General features: G+C 36.9%; 1 protein-coding gene across 1 annotated transcript in view; it reads left to right on the top strand.

The window, feature by feature from the left end:
• LOC113230462 (FERM domain-containing protein 5) overlaps window positions 1-19,794 on the top strand; it is a 143,786-nt gene that overhangs the window by 49,142 nt on the left and 74,850 nt on the right. Inside the window, exon 12 of the transcript XR_003310494.1 lies at window positions 1,793-1,899. The gene's annotated coding sequence lies outside the window, so the exon portion shown is untranslated. The remainder of the gene's footprint in view (window positions 1-1,792; window positions 1,900-19,794) is intronic.

Here is a 19,794-nt window from a genome sequence, read left to right as displayed (position 1 = left end):
TACCGAACTGAAAAATTTAATTTAATTCTATACGCTTTGTACACAGAACTATAATGAGTTTCAAAAAAAGAACGTCGTATTTTTGCTATTTAATTAATATATCAAATCTGACGCTACTCAGACGCTCTACTGCCTCCTGATTAGTTAAATTGGCCGAAAGGTCTTTAAACCACCTTTATTAAAAAAATGATTGGAAATTTAAGCGGTATATACTTGACCACTTCTATTTTATCTCTTTGGTTTTTTGTTTCGTAGCGTTTGTTTGGCTTCCGCGTAAATAATACATATATGAAGAGGCTATATGTTTGAACCTTTGCCTACATAAAAAATGGCGAAATGATATTTTAAAAAAATTATGTTTGTTGTCATGGATTGCTAACAAAAGTAACAAAATATTAATCTCTTCGATTTTCTCTCGTAGTCACCGAACAAAATTCTAACACATCCTCCATAAAGTTTATGAAACTAGAAAACGGACACTGGCAGAATTTAGACTTAGTAGTCTCACAAGCCATTCATTAAGAAGAAAAAAAAGTTGGTTGCATTTCATAATTTTACTTACTCGTAGTAAAAGTATTGTATACAATCATTACATAATTAGGTCTCAAAATCTCGTACCTATTACTTATAAAATGCTATTTTGATAGGAACACGTACAATTTTCATAAAGTTACAACATAATTCGCTCGCCGAAAAGGCGGCAGTCGAATCGGTGTAAACAGCATGTCGATTATGCCCCTTTCCTCATTCTTGCCATTAGAGTTGGAAAAATGATGACGTCAGTGGCCCAGCAGCACTGTGTTTCAGGTCCAATTCCCGGTAGGACCGATTCGGGAAATTAATTTTTCTAAATTGGGTTCGGTCGGGTCGTTCCGGGTATTGTCATGGAAAGAATTTCACTATTCTTACAGGTATTGATAGTACAGGAAATTTCCTATTTTGAGGTCAGGTAATTAATTGCATGGCACATTATTAGTTACGTGGATACGTAAACATCGAGGATAATTGGCATAAATACAACATAAGCAATAACCACGAGGGAATATAATACACGCGGTCGTTCACTTGTTTTTTGATAGATTTTTGATAGGCTGGTAATCGAAATGACGAACAGATAGTATACTCAGGAGAAATAAGGAGTGTTATAATCATTACCCACTCTGGCTATTTAACCGCCATAGCGAAAAAAACGATGTATGTATGAAGCTATATTCTATTTATTAGGGTTACTAACGATGCATGGTTATGTACAATTTAAATAGGAGAATTAGACGACTATTTGTTTGATATTTAGTAATCTCGTGTGGGAGGTATGGGTTTTTATAGCTAACTGTAGCTAATTCTAATTAAATATCTGAATGTTAGTTATTACTATTATATTTTACGATTACAATATTATTAACCATTACACTATTTTTTACAATTACAGTAATATTTACAATTATACTAGTAATTACAATTATCTATTTATTTTCTACAATTGCATTAAATTATATTTATATAATTTATTTATTTAATAGCAGTAGAGCTCCTTGTGAAAGAGTTCGTCCAGGGAAGTAATGGTTGGCAGCAACTTACCTATTTCTGCCGCCAATCAGTAATGTCAGCAATACTGTGTTCCGGTTTTGAAGGGTAAGGGTGCTGGTGAAATTACAGCCACATGGGACTTGTCAACTTATGTCTCAGGGTGACGGGCTCAGTGTCAGATAGGCGTTCCGTTACTTTATATTATAAAAAAAAATACACACCTGAGTCGTTTACTATGTTCTGACCCATGTGTTCTCTGTTACAGGATCCACTAAGAATCAGCGTTGTAACACTTGCAGTGAGACGACACCAAACTGAGTGGATGACGGATTCCGTAACACGTAGGGGAGACCGGGACTGGTAGTTCCCGGGGTAAGTTGTTCTCACAGCAATAACTTTGCAAGAAAAATTTATAGCAATACATGTGAAGCACGTCGTTAAAGCGTCAAGTGATGCGCATTGCTGGCAGCCATTTCAATTACTCCGGCGACGACAGTAGTGTGGCTGTGCTTGGAACTGTCAAAACATCACGTAAGTACATTTTTTCTTGTTTAAATTTTTTGATCTGTCTTTGTTTATAGGGTCGATTCACATGTAACTTTTCTAAATTGTAGTGACATTAGTAAGGAATCTTATTGTTTGAGTATTTTTTTCATTGATTATATTACTTTGCCGGTATGTCAGTCTTCGCATAAAAACGTAATTTGGGTTATTCCGAAATTTGTCAAAAATTTGCCTCTATGAAAAAGACTGTTGAGATATTAGTAGAAGCGACTATACTATTACAAAAAGCGATAAACGTTTGTTCAGTATTTCCACTTGTTGAAAATCAAATCCTTTTTTTTCAGTATAAAACTTCAACTTATTTGAAATTCGGAACGTTCAGCCCCGCTCTCCCCTACACATAATTATGGCTTACCGCTTGGTTATTTGTTACTATGGTTATTATTTCTAGTTTGTGTGTTATTTTTGTGTGTATTATCTAAATATTATGTTGTTTTTACTACATAAATATACGTACATATTCATCACGCCTGGCTCACATCGGGGTAGGCACTTGCTACGCTTCTGACTGCTGTTGGGTAACTTTCGGAAATATTTCAAATTACGGAAATTTTTCCGGAAAAGTTCCCGATAAGTTGGAAAAATATAAATACGAAGGCTCATTATGTTTTATGTTTAGAAATATAATTTGAAGTTTTATTTAGCGAATTGTACAATAAACGTGTGTAGCTGAAAGCTACATAAGAGAAAAACGAGATTTAAAATGATTTCATATCAATAAAAAATACCTCTTTACTGACTTCATCGTTTTCGTTCAGGTTCTTCAACTTTTGATAGGTGTCAACGCGAAATGTGGAAAATTAAAGGAAAAATATTGAAAAAATCCGGAAAAATATTTATTTTTCTAAAAAATACTATTTTTCTCAAAATGGAAATTTTTCCATGACCCACCACTACTTCTGATAAACCTCCTCCGCCTCCTTCTTGGTACTTTCGATCCGGCCTTTTTTAAGAACATCGTCAATTTGATCGAGATATATACGCCGAGGTCTACCTCTCCCCATGCCTCCATCCACATTCGCTCTATAAATTTGTGCCGTAAATCTACCTACAATAATTCTTTCTTTATCATACCAATATCATACCGATACCAAATCATTGAAGCATCTCCTTTCTGTCCTGCTTACTACATCATCTTTCATACTACATCGCTCTCTTACTGCACTGTTTGGTATTCAGACTTTAAGACTAATATATCATGTATCCTAATTTTTATTTATAATACTAAGTAACGGGATGAACTAGTCGTGCGCCTGGTGGTAAGCGACACGCCTATACATTACAGTTGCAGTGCCACTCTTGAGTAGCAGTGGAGCTCCTCTTCTGCCGCCAAGCAGTACTGCGTGGGTGAGCATTACTGCGTTCCGATTTGGAAGGATGCATGAATGGATGTGAATTTACAAATACATGGGACTTGTTAACTTATGTAATAACGCAATAATATAATAACGCACACACTCAACGTATTATGTCTCAGGGTAACGGACGCAATGGCAGTGCCCCTAAGCTCTTTGTATAGTAATTGTTTAATGTATGTGTGCTGACATTGTTTCTTTTTGGAATAAATTATTTTCTATTCTATTTCTATTCTAGTAAGTCAACCTATTAAAAACGTAGTGACATGTAAAGGAATATGAAAAAGCTAAAACGTTGAATTTAAATTGTAATGTCATCGCAGTACTGTCTAATTTTGCTTGCTTCGCTGTCAGTCGAACAAACGAAGACTAAAGCGTGAATGACGCTCTGTATACGATTTTAACGCCCCATAAGTTTGGACACTTTTTAGCGCGGACCTGACGTCCATATAATTGTAAGTCAATGACTATGAAAAAGATAATAAAATACTGGTGGTATATGTACTGCTGAGTATATGCTTCCTCTCATAATAAGAGGGCTCAGATGTGTGCAAGTTTCCTCACGACGTTTTTTCATCCCTGAAAAGCTCATGGTGAATTTCAAATTTATTTTTTACATGAACACAAACAAAGACAACCACAAATTACGCCCAAACTCACGAGAAAAGGAAATATAAAAGGAAATGGAAAAACTCAAAGGTGAACGCCGGGAATCGAACCCACGATTCTCTGCTTGTGAGGCGGTAGGTCAAGCCTTTAGGCTACCACCGTTGACCTTTTGCTGGTACGTCGATAGCTACCACATGGCTAGTGGCTAGTGGTCTAATTTTTACCTTAATTTGGCGTAATATTGAAAAATTTCACGACTGAGATAAATATTTAAAAAAGAAAAAAAAAACCGTTTTAAATCGTGCGTCTTAAATGTTTTAGCGGATTATAAGGGTCATGACAATATTGTTCCACATTGCTAAAGTGTCTGGAGGTCCATGATAAGGATGTACGTAAGTATATTTTTCTTTTGAAGTTTTAATCAAATGAAGGAGATAGGTTTTACGTACGTCCGTAGGTAGCAGCACCCAGACTATAAAGATCTTAATAGACCGATAAAGGACACCGTAAATCCGTAATCATGATTAATGAGGACCTGCTTTTCGTTCCAATGGTAAAAAATATGAACTTTGTAAAAAAAATGTGGTTTTACAGGTTTAATTTACTTCCGTTTCTGGTAACATTTGTATGCAATAATATATGGTTGGCTTTCTAGGCCTATATCAAAAACACCATTGTAGTGAAGGGATGAACAAATCGAGCGTTTGGATGTAAGCGACCATTAAGCAACACGCCTATCCTGCCTGTCCGCACAGTTGCAGTGCGTCTCAGAGTCCTAAATCGCAAAGATTTACCTTCGAGACCTCGACTGCATGAAGTTGATAACGACTTCATGCAGCCAACATCAACTGTATGCAGTTAATTCGTGAAGTTGTTATCTATTACACGCAGTCGAGGTCTCGGCTGTACGAAGTTGACTACGACATCACGCATTAACTGCTAACTTGCAGTCAATCTGCCGGACGCAGCGCAGGGGCAGTGCTCCTCAAATTTTTGTGATTGAATGAAAGTTCTGAGTGGCAATGCAACTGTTGTGGACAGGCGTGTAACTTACCATAAGGCGCACGACTTGTCCATCCTGTCAATTGATATTATATAATAAAAAGACCGGTAATAACCAGCAATAAGGGCGAGTATTGTGTCCTTTTTAATTTGGCCCATAAACAGTTACATATTACAGGTAGTGCATAGTTAGAGCTAACAATGAGCAATTTAATGAGTAAACGGCACCGTCATTCAGTAATTACTGCACTCCTATTCAGTGATGGCACTACCTACACTTAATGCCAACACTAAATCAGGAGTAGATACCGTAACAATATGGATAATTTAATTATGAAGGTACGTACAGGATGCCTCTCCAATGGACATAACAATATCATCCCGGCGGGTTGCTCATAATGATAATTACAGTGTCATTTGTTAAATAATAACCTCCTGGATTAGCCTTGTTTTGTGGCAATAGATAATTAAACAAATAGATAATTAAATAAGATATTTTTTTACTGTGATAGATTGATTTAGAATTAGGATACACGTAATATACTATATACATGGATAGGTAAATTCATACAGAAGATGATTAGAAACGCAGTTAGGGCGGAGTAAAATGTAAAATGATGTTTAAATAGAGATTATTTATTAAATTTAACTGGAAGGAATTATTTATTGATTATTCAGATTTAGCTTTATTATGTTACCAAGTACTAAATTTGCGAAACAAGCGCTATTACAAATGCGTTTGCAAAGACCGGGAGTAGGCTGAAAACCTGTCCCCCACACACAAATCATTTAATGTATATATTAATTTAATTTATTTTTGAATTTATAAGTAATCTTTTAAGCTTAATGTGTGTGGAAATAAATGGTTTAAATACTAACATTCACGCAGGACTATATCACTAACATCATAAATAACAACTTTTGTTCCAAGACTTTTAACAATTAGTCAGGTTGTACTTTCGTTGAGTCTCCCTGGGCTCCGGGCGGCGTCGTGGTGAATGTACACTGATCCCACGGCGCCGACTCAACCGGCGAGAGGGAAACCCGGGGGGGTTTTAGCGGGGTAGGCCCTCCAGTCTGGAGGGAGAGTCCCCACATAACCCCTGAGTCTCCCTGGGCTCAGGGGTATCCATAAAGATTTCCCCCGTCGAAAAAAAAAAAAACTTGTACTTTCGTACAGAAATAGAAATATTTAAACTGGTCGCTCTAAACGGTAACTCTGTGCTTGGGTCGAGCGGTAGGGACACTGACTTTATTTCACAATTTATTTTTTTACAAACTTCTTTAAAGCCATTAGAAAAATGTATATCGTATAGTATACGTGTTCTGTTTAGTTCAGTTGATATAAAAAAAAACATTGTAAAGTAGTATACCAATTGAATAACGGTTTTCTTGTAAAATTTCGAATTAAGTTTGTGTTTTTTTCTATCCTGAAAATTTTTAGGAATAGTGTTTTCACACCATGTAGTAATCAGTTTATATCCTCAATTTTGCTAATTTCTTTTCCCAAAGTAATTGATTCAACACTTTCAACGTTTTGCGGAATAAACCAAAGCCTTTTGCGGTTGTATAGACTATTAAACCTACATCATTCACAATTTTAGGAAAACGTGACAATGTTATTTAACCTCCTATACACGTCGATGAACAACTAAAGGTTGTCGGAACTTATTATGATCACGTCTTATAATAGGTAGTTTATGTTATATTGCGTTAAAATATTGTGGTGAATTATTTTTATTTCTAATAAACCTAAAACCTTGTATACTCGTATACTAGTAGAATTATATTCTCTGTGCTCGTATATACATCTAAAACAGCGATGGGTTCGTATAACACGATTCCCATGATACATGAAATTTATTCTTTAACCTTAAACGTTTAATGAAAAGTGGCTTCCATTACAGCATTATACACTGGCTTACTTTCCTTAAAAAATCCATACGCTAATCTCATCCGCGATATATACTATATATGCTACATGTACTGTACTGTATTTATGGTACTACTTGAAGAAGTTCAATGTTAAATTACCGGTTGGTAGTACAAAAACAGTATTTGTTGTAATTGTACGCTAAGTACCAATAGTGAAAATTAAGTAGTTACAAAAGATGTCGGAGAAAGTATCAACAGAAAGTATGCAAAAAGACAATTGTGTAACATTATATGTACATGAATGAATGCGGTAATTAGGTAATTAACCACAATAATTACCAAAGGAAATATCGATAATCACTGAAACTATTATTTACAAAAACAAAAACACTGGCTTGTATAATGTGACTATTATTTTTTACTCTCAGAGCGGTACGCCAGTTGCAAAAGCTTCAACCGAAGAACCTTAAAAAAACCAGAATATGTTTTACTAAATTTAATGACAACAAGGTTTAACAAAAATAAAGAAATGTTAAATATAATCCTAAGAACTAAAACCAGATGCGACAATGTTCGATGTTGGAATAATAGTGTCTCGTTCCCACACAGGATGAGACAGACCATCACAGCTCACCATGCGCCTCGTGTCTTTGATGTGTTGCAATCCGTGGTTCGAAGTTGTTGAATAAAAGGCTAAGAAACTTTAAAACATATTTTTTTATTAAATAGAAAAAAAAAATGCTCGTTATATTGTAAGACGGCCCATTCACTACCTGTATGGCTACCCGCGCAGGCAGGAGACCGCTCATAATCCTGCATTACGCGGCGGACGGCTGCATAATGAATACCCCCTTTTAAAAGTTTGGAAGAGAGAAAATGGCCACTGGTGTTGACCATAACAAAAATTACCGGTGTTGCTATATTGATACTGAAAGTGTTTACGCATTCATTGTTACAATATGCAATGAATTTTGGAATTATTTTCCATCCTCTAAATTCCGAAAATGGTTACCGGTATTGACTACAACAAAAATTACCGGTAAGTACTTGAGTATTTTATTATTTTATGCATATATTATTAGGTATGTAAATATTTTAAATTTTTATTGAATTAAAATATAGTGAATAGCGACATGTGCCAGGGCTGGTAGCTGTAAAGGTATCTAACTGGGTGATAAAACTTTCATAGATTTCTCATAGATGGCGCTACGACTAAAAAGTCGTTGAAAAACCAAATACCAAACGACACGACAAGCACATAAAAAATTCGTGAGTTCCGTTGGTTCGTTCCGTGGTGGCTTAGTTGGTATAGCGTCTGGCACGGTAGACGTCGGTTCGAATCCGGCCGGATCGAAGGAATTTTTTCTGAGTGTTCAATCTTTGTATTAATAATTATTACAAACTAGTGGAGTAATTTCACAAAAATAATTGAATATCAATTCAATAAAAATTTAAAATATGTAAATATTATTAAGAGCTTTTATGTTCTGCATTGAACAGGGGCGTTACCATTAACTCTTATTACAGTTCAATATAGCTTCGTAACGACAAAAAAGTGGGATGGTGATATACACTTCATGTAGCGCTGTCTCACAACGATTCATTTTAGGTCCTAAACTGAACCGTAATAAGAGTTCATGGTAAGGCCCCAGAAGTAATGTTGAAAACAATAAAAGCTAGCGAATTTTCTATGCATGCCTAACGTGACCATACGTCCTAAATATGTCATACGTACATTGTTCAAAACGAATGTTCTGAATAGCTCGAAAGTGAATCTTCGATTGGAAAACGATATCCAATGTTCGATTGGATATCTTTCTTTATCGTTCATGCCTTTTGACATGCAAAAAACGCTAGTAGCGAATTTCGTTGCAAGTTGCAACGCTACTTTGTGGCCTTTGATAAATAAAATCATATACATATATGTAATGGACGCTCAATGCTGACGTTTGTAGTATTCGCTAGCAGCGTCGCGGCTCGTGGTCCTTCGGTAAGGCTCACTTCAATTCGCATAATGAAAAAACATACAATACGTCCGTAACTATTTAACACTACTATGTGTTTACACTGTTTCAAACTTGCTTTATCCGTTATTGGGAACTTAAACAATGCATTGTTGTTGTAGGAGGCTTATTAATATTTATGACGTAGTTTAGGGAAGGTTATGTGGTTTTAGAAACAATAGTAGTGTGTAACAAGGATATTATACATGGTGTGTAACGTAAATGTTTTAATTGAAGAGTTTCAAGCCGCAAGGCAGGCCAGGTGGGCGTTTCGTAGTTTGACTCCTTGATCCTTGTGAAAGTTTTCGTCCAGGGAAATTTACTTTTTGTTAACTAAGCTAACGGCTAACTCACGTATTTTAGTCGAATATTTGCTCACATGTTTCGAACTAGTTCGTGATCAATCCACCATGCGATTCCTCGTCGGAAACTGCGCGTCAAAGCCCTGGTATTATTTTTAATTATTGTCCCACTGCAAGGCAAAGCTCTCTCTTCCCTTTTTGCACTCTTCGCAATTTAGTAGGCTAGTATGCTTACTATGGTAGAAGTATACCACAATAGGAGTATAAATTTAAAAATATAAAAAAGACTAGGCTGTATGGTCTAAAGAACTTTGTCTTAAGTACATGACATAACGAATACGCATCGGATGCAGGTCGTAAGTTAAACATAGGTACTTAAAAACGCGTAAAACATAAAAATTATGGTTTATGTGTTTTTCAACAAATAATAGACACACGCTTGGCCACAATCTCACCTGATGTTAAGCGACGATGTGCCCGACCACCTTGAATAGTTCCAAATTGTACTTTTAGGGAAACATGGATAAAGCCAATTTCTATTCCTTTGCCGTATGCATCAGGAAGGAGGAAGCAAAGCGCTTAGTGCGAATGGGTGGTATATTGAAAAATTCCTGCGCACACTCCCCGAAATATATCCGGTAGAAAACCGACAAGCAGGATACTTTACTGTCATGGTCGACATTTTGTAGCTTCAATTCCACAAGAGAATTGTTGTCAAATAAATCTCTTTGCTTTTCGCTCCTCTGAGTCCAAGGCAACTGGTAATGGGCAGAGTCGTCCCAAAGGTAACAGTAGTCCTCCATACGATCGAACATGTGCTTTATACAGATTTAAAAGCTGTACAGGTGTGAAGTACCGCTTGATCTTGTAAAGTATGCCTATTGTCTAATGCCTAAGTTTTTTGGCAGCAGTTTTTGCCAAGCACTCGCAGTACCGCCCAAAGTTGAGGTTGAGACCAAGTAGCTTAAGGTGGTCACTTGCAGGGATACATCATGGGGTACTCCGTTTTGATGAGAAAAGAAACGCCTATGTTTTAGCCGCAATAAACCTGACCCTGTTCGTGTCTGTAGTCGAAAGCCGCTTTCAGACTCAGGTTCAACCGGGTGACCATCGCCTCTCGTTTACATAGGATTTTTCGCTGTTTTCGGGCGTCTGACACGTAACTCTCTACCATTCTATTGTGGTCTGCATACCCAAAGATACCGGGCATCAGCAGCAGGTCGTTGACATGCAGCAAGAATAGAGTGGCGGAGAAGACAGATCCCTGAGGTACACCGGCATTTATACCATGAGGAGCAGACGAGTAACCATCTGCAACTACACGGATTGACCTATCCTTCAGAAAAACACCTATCCATATGCAAAAGCCAACAGGAATTCCGTAAGCTGGAAGCTTTTGTAGCAGGCTATCATGGCATACCCTATCAAAGGCCTTTGATATGTCGAGAGACGTCGTCAAGCGATTCACCGCGTTTCTCGACAGCCTCGCCCCATAAATGTGTGGCATACCCAAGAAGATCCCCAGTATCTGGGGACGGCGAAAGCCATATTGTCGATCACTGGGAAAATCGTTAACTTCGAGGTATCCAAGGAGACGACTGTTCAATATACGCTCCATAGTCTTACAGAATATAGAGGTGATTGCGATAGTTCGATAATTAGATGGGTCGGCATTTGCAAGCTTCCAGGTTTTCGGGACTTGTCCAGAACTCATAGAGAGGTGATATAAACGAGTTTTGTAATTAAATAATTGTTTTTTTTTGTATGTTTTTGTATTATTTATGCAAATTTCATAGGATAAAAGCACTTTTGACACGACCTAAGCACATGTGGCTTTATTATATTAAGAGTGCGATGTGTTTTTTAATATGTGGAATTACACATTTTCCCCAAAGGTTTTTTAATATCTATTGAAAATGTTTTGAAACTATTAATTTATAGGGACGGGAAACCACGGACTTCGATATTAGTTTCTAGATTCTGTCCACTCATTGTCATTGAGTTTGAATAGGATCAAACTTCGTTGGTATGTAACACGCAGGAATGTCCTCTTCAATTTTCATGTATGCCTAATTCACAAGTTATAGAAGGACGAAGTTCGTGAAGGCGCAATGTATTCATCAGTAGGGTACCTTACGATATCCACGTCACCAGCAACAACCAACTTTGCTCCTCTAAGGAGAGGGCTTATGCCATAGTCAGCCACACTACCCCAATTTAGGTTTTTACTTACAGGTTTCATTACGAAGTTACTTTTCACTGTTTTAGTACGAGTATGCAATAGAGCTTCTTACGGAATAGTTCGTCCAGGGAAGTACTACCACCTTACTTATTTCTGCCGTCAAGCGATAATGTGAGCATTATTGCGTTCCGGTTTCAACTTAACTTATGTCTCAGGGTGACAGGCGCAGTGGAAGTGTCTTTCAGATCTTTGCGGTTTAAAGCTCTGAGTGGCACTGCAACTGTTATGGACAGGCGGGTTGTTTCCCACCAGGCCTAGGATTGTTCGTCACGTCACTCGGTATTATAAAAAAAGTAAGTTTTTTCTATATATAAAATATCAAGGTAGTAAAACATCACAATATTATAATTGTGCTTTGCAAAATAAGCGACTTCCACCGAAAAATTAATAAATTTGTTTTGTTTTGATGACAGCCGGAAAATTTTTAAATGACAAAACCCTATTTTAATTTTTTTTTGTGATGAGACGAACAAGTCGTGTGCCTGGTGGTAAGCTACACGCCTGTCTATAACAGTGCCACTCAGAGCTTTAAATCGCAAAGATATGAGGGCCACTGCCACTGCGCCCGTCACCCTGAGATATAAGTTGACAAGTCAAATGTGCCGTACTTTTGTTTTGGTTTGATACAGCAGACGAACTCAACGGCCGCGTACCTAAGTTCAAAATGTAGTTAGAAAATTTTACTTTACTTTATTTTACTTTTTATTTTTTAATTAGACTTTACTGATTTTCCCTACAATGTTCGCAGTATATATGACAGATAAATGAAAATGTAACTTGGTGGGATATGATATAAAAACAAATTAAATATTCCCTGTGTAAGTTTGATGACCTCATTACTCAAATGAAACTGCGGTCCCGAGCCGACTATTCAAGGCACAAAATGTGGTGTACTTTGTAACGTTTTATGCTCTCGGAAATATTATCGGGCAGCTAACAAAGTTATGACTTTTATTGCAACTTCCGTTGAGTTTACGCCTTAAAGTAAAATTTATCAAAATAAATCTTTATCTTCTTGGTAATATTGTTGGGAATAATTAATATCAGATTCTTCGCGCCGTTGTTAAATGAGTTTTTCCATTTTTACAGCCGCCTGTGTATTATTTTTCTAAAAACTGTAACAATTTTTGTAATAAAACCTTTTTTACTTCGCTACAAATTTGTTATAAAGTAATTTTGTATCCGACCATTTTTACCTTGCTAATTACTAGCAGGGCTTTGAAAAGTCTACGTGAGAATATTTGTTTGGTAAATCATTTGCTATCATTAATTCTGACTAAAGTTTTTCTAGGTAAATGTAACTATTAATTAACTTGTGCTTGTTCAACCTCTCTCTTGATATGAGATTGTTTGAATCGGATAAGACCGGATCGGTTAACACTGTTTATAACTCAGTAGCAGCAGAGCTCTTTGAGATAGTGACAGTAGAGTTTCTTGGCGGTAATACTTCCCTGGACGAACTCTTTTCCCAGACAGAGAATATCTTGGTAGTATTATCACCTATGTCCGTCTACCTATAATGTGAGCATTAATGTGTTCAAGTTTAGAAGGGTAAGGATGTTTTATATCTCAGGGTGACGGGTGCAGTGGCAGTGCTCGATCTATGCGTTTAAAGTTCGAAATTGTGCTGCAACTGTTAAGGGTAGGCGTGTTGCTTAACACCATGTGCGTCTTGCGCTTTGTTCGTCCCGTCGTTGACTTAAAAAATAAATCAGGTTAATAATTGCAATTTATTTAACAGATATATTAATTTTAAAATGCTAGAATTTTTCTAACACAAATACAATGATATAAAGATATTAAAAGACAGACCTACGACAATCGGAGGTTAAGCTATTGGAAGGACGCACGTTTATGTTCAATCGAGTGAAGAAAAAATAAAGTCTTTTTACGCAGAGAAAAGGCAAAATAATACAAGCGATACAGAGCGTAATTTGTATTTAATTCAACCACAATAGCTTGATATTTGCATGAATATAGTCCAACATTATCAACATTCACGGTCATTCTAGAATTGTCATAGAACTTATCGGGATTTTGTCTTTGGTCTTCGTAATTTTGGCGAAACTCGCCTTTTTCTTTCCTAGTTTGTAGTACAACTTTACGTTTTCTTGCGGCCATAATAGCTCATACTGAATAAAAGAATTAGGTGTTATAAAAACGTCACGTCACAGTATCTATATCGCGCTAACACTCTCGTTACGTCACTTTACCTCCGCAAACTAAGCGCATCGCTACCGCCACTGCGCCGCCGTCGCCGGGCCGCGTCTATGGCTTCCCATATACGTCCCTCAAGGAGAGACGAGTTCGGAACGCTTTTCTAAGGGTCTAAATAACTGAAATACCGTACACAGTATGTAACCTCGAAGTGACGAATTAGATACGCCTTTCCAGCTACCCATTAGTTTAAGCGATTGAAAAACCGTAGTTGGTAAGTCCACTAGGTGACGAATTAGGTACGGGTTTTCATAAGAAACACTCATAAAAAAGCGTCTCTGACTCGTCACGTCGAGTAATTCCAGAATTAAAAGCTTAGAGGTCATAACATAGTTCAAACGAGATTGTCTCTTATTGCTTTAAGTAAACAGTGCAAAACGCAAATAATAAACACGGAAGCTGTCTCTCTCCGTCTCACCTACACTACCAATAAACACCTACAAAATGGACAACTCTAAGCTCTAATTAGTTGCATGTTCGGTGATATTGGCATGTTTCAGTAAAGGCCAAAATAATAATATCAATAACAACTGATTTCGCGCGAGTGCAGGTCACAGTTCATTTCGATCTTGCATGTATTTTTACGTAATTCGCGGCATAATTTGTGTTTGAGTTAAGATTATTTAAAATGGATGAGGAACGATTTACAGCTCTAGTTAGTAAACTTGTGACTGATTTTCAATTATTGAAGTATGAAGAAACGAATGACGAAAATTTCAGTGTTTACCATTGACTTACAAATAAAGTGTTTACTATACACTTACCATCACTTAATTTCTATAATATATGATTATCACTAATATCAGGTTTCTTACCACAGTATGACTTCTTTTTGTCAACCCGTGACCATGGCGCGTGCAACCGTTCCCAAATATCGGGAAAATAAGAAGAAGTCATACCGTGGTAAGAAACCTGATATTAGTGATATCATTTAGTGAATAACCACGAAAGTCTTACAATCTTCTATAGTATATTTTGTAATAGATGACATTTAATGGATAACATTTAATTTTTGTATTCGAAAAATTCTTTCAGATTGTAATATCTAGCACTTGTTTGTTTCATAATAAATTCTTGTATTTGATAAAAACTTTTTAAATATTTAAATATTGTTAATAATTAATTTTGTAATTGTATTCCTTTTAGTTTTAATAAATACATAAATACTGCATTATATGAGTAATTGCTCGAGACGTGACGAATCGGAGACGCGTTCCCCTAGTGGACGTACTAAATATGGGTTTTTAATGGCTTAAACTTATACGGTAGGTGGAAAGGCGTATCCAATTCGTCGCTTTAAGGGGACACCCTGGGTACGGTATTTCAGTTGTTTAGCCCCTTAGAAAAGCATACCTACCTCGTCTCTCCTTGGGGGACGGACTGTATACGGAAAGCCATATACGCCGCCGGGCCACTCGCTGTCGTCCAATTTGTGGCCTCAGGGCGCGTTCCTGTGACGTCGTAACGTTTTATTTATCGTTAGACGACTGTCGTGTCTAGCCTACTAACTGTCAATCAACGATAAAATAAACGTCCACGACACGGTCATCGTGGACGTTTGTTTTATTGTTGAACGACTGTCGTGTCTAGCTGTTCCCATCAGATCGTGACGATAATTGGACGACGTTAAACGAAAAGGATCCAATCCAGCTACTTTCGAGATATTAAGTTTAAAAGTGTTTCTCACTCTTGTTTTATTTTCAAAACGTATAATGTCATGTAAATCCAGAGGTATTTATGTATGTTTATTGGTATATGTTGGATTTTTTTTGCTGATTTAAGAGGTTAGACTTTAGGAACCGTTTGGTACATATAACTTATTTTTTAATAATGTTGTGGATTGGATCCAAAACGATCCAACATATACCTAAAATGCTTAACTACGCCAATTAATTTATCGGTTCACGGCAGTCGCCTTGTAGTTTGTACGACATAATCGTTTAAAGCTGCGATTATCTGTCATTACAGTTTTTATCGCGACGTTTTATTTATCGTCAGACGGTTCGTTCTAGCTCTTCCCATTGTCACGATAGTCTGTCATCGTAACTTCAAAAAAGACATGAACAACAATTAATCGTGTTGTACTATAAGTGAACAACTTTATTTAAATATACAAGCCACGACACTTTAAACTGTACCTCTATCTGTCCTCACGAAATAATGAGAACGCGGCCTTAAGGCGTTGAGCGTATTCTCGTACCCGTGCGGCGGTTGTATGTCCATTTGAACTTAGACTAAAAGTTTCAGTACCTTACTAACTATTTTAGACGTGACTATAGAGCCTGTAACGAGCCCGAAATATTGGTTTGTTTGAAAAAATAAATATTCCCAATTTAGCTCTGAAACAAAAACGGTTTCATTTCCAATAAAAAAAAAATAAACAAAATTATATGTTACTACATCTTTACACCACGTGAACAGTATTAGAAATGGTGTACACGACGTCTATTCTAAATCCATTAAACCTGTGAGTTGTTTGATGCGCAAAACACTCGAACGAGAAAGAAGAAATCTCAAAGATATTATTGCAATAAATTTCACGTTAGCGCCGTAAAAATTCCATTACTGAAATAAATGTGTTGATCCACAGGTACAGGGTCAAGAGCACGTCCAGCTTGGCACTTAAGATTGAAATTAAACTCTATGCCACGAACAGTAAGAATGGTCCAAAATACAAAATATCTAAAGTTGTTGTACTTTTGGCTGTACCTGTACAGGTACAGGAGTAATTAACTGCCCTTAAAATTAAGGGCAGTTAATTACTACTCAAAATGAATGTGTATAAAGTAAATACTCCATACTGCATATAATTCAAAAGCGACCATAAGGACCCTTAATCCGTGAATAAGTGTTCTCAAAGGGATGCCTTCTTTTATTCCCGGATCGAGATAAATGTAAAGAAAATGTTGTTGGAATGTATGCTCTAAAGTTATCGACTTGGGCGAGCTTGGGCGCGCTCGGGCGGCCCTCTTTCCACGACGCGGGCCGCGACCACGAGACGGACCACGGCCCGTGGGAGGCCGCCTTAAGAGCGCTGGTGAAATTACAGGCACATGGGACTTGTTAAATTATGTCTCATGGTGACAGGCGCAGTGGCAGTGCCCCTCAGATCTTTGCGATTTAAAGCTCTGAATGCACTGCAACTGTTATGGACAGGCGTGTCGCTCTCCACCAGGCGCATGATGTATTCGTCCCGCCACTTGGCATCCTAAAAAAAGCAATTTGTTTTACACTTGATTAATTTTGAATTTATTTTACACTTGATTAGTTTTTACAGTTGTAAAAACTGGTGCCGGAATTGGGTAAACAATTTACCCTCTGCAATCATGAAATTTATATTAAATTTTTGCCACCATTTTGTTGGAGTTTTGTTCAATTTTGATGGGAAAGAATTTTATTTCAATAACTATAATATACAGTCATTTACATGTCAACAATTAATAATAATGAAATTATTTTTTTAAATCTAAAGCGTATATTACATCTAAAGCATCTACAGCGTATATAATACGGATGTATTTGGCTTTATGTCTGATGTACTCTACTAGCTCGTCAGACTTCGTTGAGTAATGCAGTCGCGATAGGTAGGTACAACAGCGTCGTCGATATGGCCGGACGCAGCACGAAGTTCTGTCGTGTCGGTGCTGTGCCACACTGGTTACGGCTGGTCGGTTTATTCTGCTTCTTCTCCACTGTTGTGAAGCCGTCCACATCGCACCCGTCTGTCGGTTTTGCAACTTCAGAGACCGGTACACGGGGATTACTGTTTTCTTTAGTAGATTGCCGCCGCTCGTATTTCAAAGTGGTGGGTCGGCTACTTGAAGCGGCTACAGGGGCGTATGCACGTTTAGGGGTTGACGTGCCTACGCGTGACGTTTCAGGTATGTGCTATACTGCCCTTCTTGTCCGAGTTATGACATTGTTCTATGCAAATACAAAATGTCTACAAATAACTACTCTGGCAGATTGAAAGCATGAATTGGATCCAAGCTAACACTAATATTGGTAGCGGTAGAGCTCTTTGCGAAAGTGTTCGTCCAGGGAAGTACTGCCACCTTACCTACTTCGGTCGCCAAGCAGTAATGTCAGCATTACTGCGTTTCGGTTTGGAAGGGTAAGGGTGCTGGTGAAATTAAAGGCACATGGGACTAGTCAACTTATGTCTCAGTGTGACGGGCACAGTGGCTGTGCCCCTCATATTTTTATGGTTTAAAGCTCTGAGTGGCACTGCTATTGTTATGGACAGGCGCGTAGCTTACCATCGGGCGCACTTGTTCGTCCCGTCACTTGATATTGTAAACAAAAAATATATACCATCGTTCTAATTTTAGTTACATTATTTCAATTTTCTAACGGTGATTTCCAAAATAGTCTATTCAACAAAACTGTCAACAATATTTTAAAGCTCTTTACAGTATATTTAATGAAATCAGCAAATAATAATTGTCCATCCTTTTCGGTTACAATGAATCATTCATGACATCTTTATATTTCTAAGAAGAGATGATTTTACAGATGTGACCGCCATTTGCGTGGTAAATGGGACGTCATTACACTATTTTGTTATGAAAGAAAAGGTGAACGGATATCGAATGGGGAACTGCATGGAAAGTGAATACGAGCTCATATTAGGCCGGGGGTTCTACATGGGGATGTAGATTAACAGTCCTCGTGAGTCATTGGTTCATGGTAGCACTGCCAAATATGTGTCAAATCGGCAAAAAAAAAATTTGAAAAACGGGTACCACAGAAATTGTCCAAACTAAAACGGGTAAGCGAGTTGATAGAAAGGATTTTAGTAAATGGACACAGAGAAAATAGCGTGCTTAAATGTTATTTCCTCAAACATTTTTTTACTTGAATTGTCTTATATAGAACGGCAATTTCATTCAATTGATCCCGATTACTTACGTACATATTATATGTATGTATATATATATATGTATATATATACACATACAGACATATTGTAGGTGCTTTGTAGAAAGGGCGTAAGCGAGATTTTGTAGATTTTTCAGATTTCACAATATTTATGTTCTGCATTAAAATCAAATTATGGTGTTAATTAAGTTTAAAATTTAAAATTTAATTTTAAAACAGGACGGTATGAATGTACTTGTAAAATCATAATTGTCTTTTTTACTTCGTTTTAGAAAGAAATCTAAATTTAATAGGTAGTATAGTAGTCGTCGTAAGAAGCCGTGGTAGCCGAATGGTTTTTGGGTTTGCCTATTGCCTCTCAAGACGAAGCCGTGGGTTCGACTCCGGGCTCGCACCTCTGTTTTTTCGAAATTGGTGTGCGAAATTTTAATTGAAATTTACCACAAGTAGATTTTTTTGTACCCTATTTTATAAAGTTGCATCGCGGAAATTATGTTGAAAAGAAATAAAGTACTTATAATTTTGTTACTAAAATTATTCTCGTCGAAAATAAAGTTATAGCGTTACAAATCTTAATACACAAAATATATCATACCTTAATATTTTCTTACCCTTTTAAAAATATCGTGGATATTGTAAGTTTGTATAGAGGAACAAAAACATGTGGAGAAAGTAACAAAAGGTATATAAGACATTACGTGAAAAATACGAGATTGCTAGAGCATAAGCCGTAGCGAACAAAAGAAAGAATGTGGCGCCAATAATTATTTCGCTTGGGAATAATCGAGTAAGGAATTTTTACTGCTATACTTTAGTGGTGTCATTACATGCCACGATATGTATATACCTATATATATCAAATAAAGTTTAAGAGCTTTCAATATCGATCTTCAGCCCTGCGTTTTCGAATCTTTAGGTCTCTTGAGAGAAAACACGGCCTCGGTATGGTTCGGTGTTGTATAGAAGCTTTATATGTTTATACTTTAAGAAAAAACCAAACATTGGTGTGTCGGTCGAGCTACGAGGAAGAACTGTACATATCTGTTTATACACGTAATTGAGAAAGACTTCCCTGGACGAATCTTTCACAAGGAACTCTTCTAAAGTTTTACAACTAAACATTTTTAATCATTCTGGTATTTCAAAGAGAGGAAATAAACGTTCTACCGTGTTAAACTAATGCTTTGCAATTGCAAGGCTCAGTTTTTGTAATTTAA

Source organism: Hyposmocoma kahamanoa, unplaced genomic scaffold, assembly GCF_003589595.1.
Source record: "Hyposmocoma kahamanoa isolate Upper Pololo Valley unplaced genomic scaffold, ASM358959v1 63, whole genome shotgun sequence".
Taxonomy (NCBI): domain Eukaryota; kingdom Metazoa; phylum Arthropoda; class Insecta; order Lepidoptera; family Cosmopterigidae; genus Hyposmocoma; species Hyposmocoma kahamanoa.
This window is presented reverse-complemented; position numbering and strand designations above follow the sequence as displayed.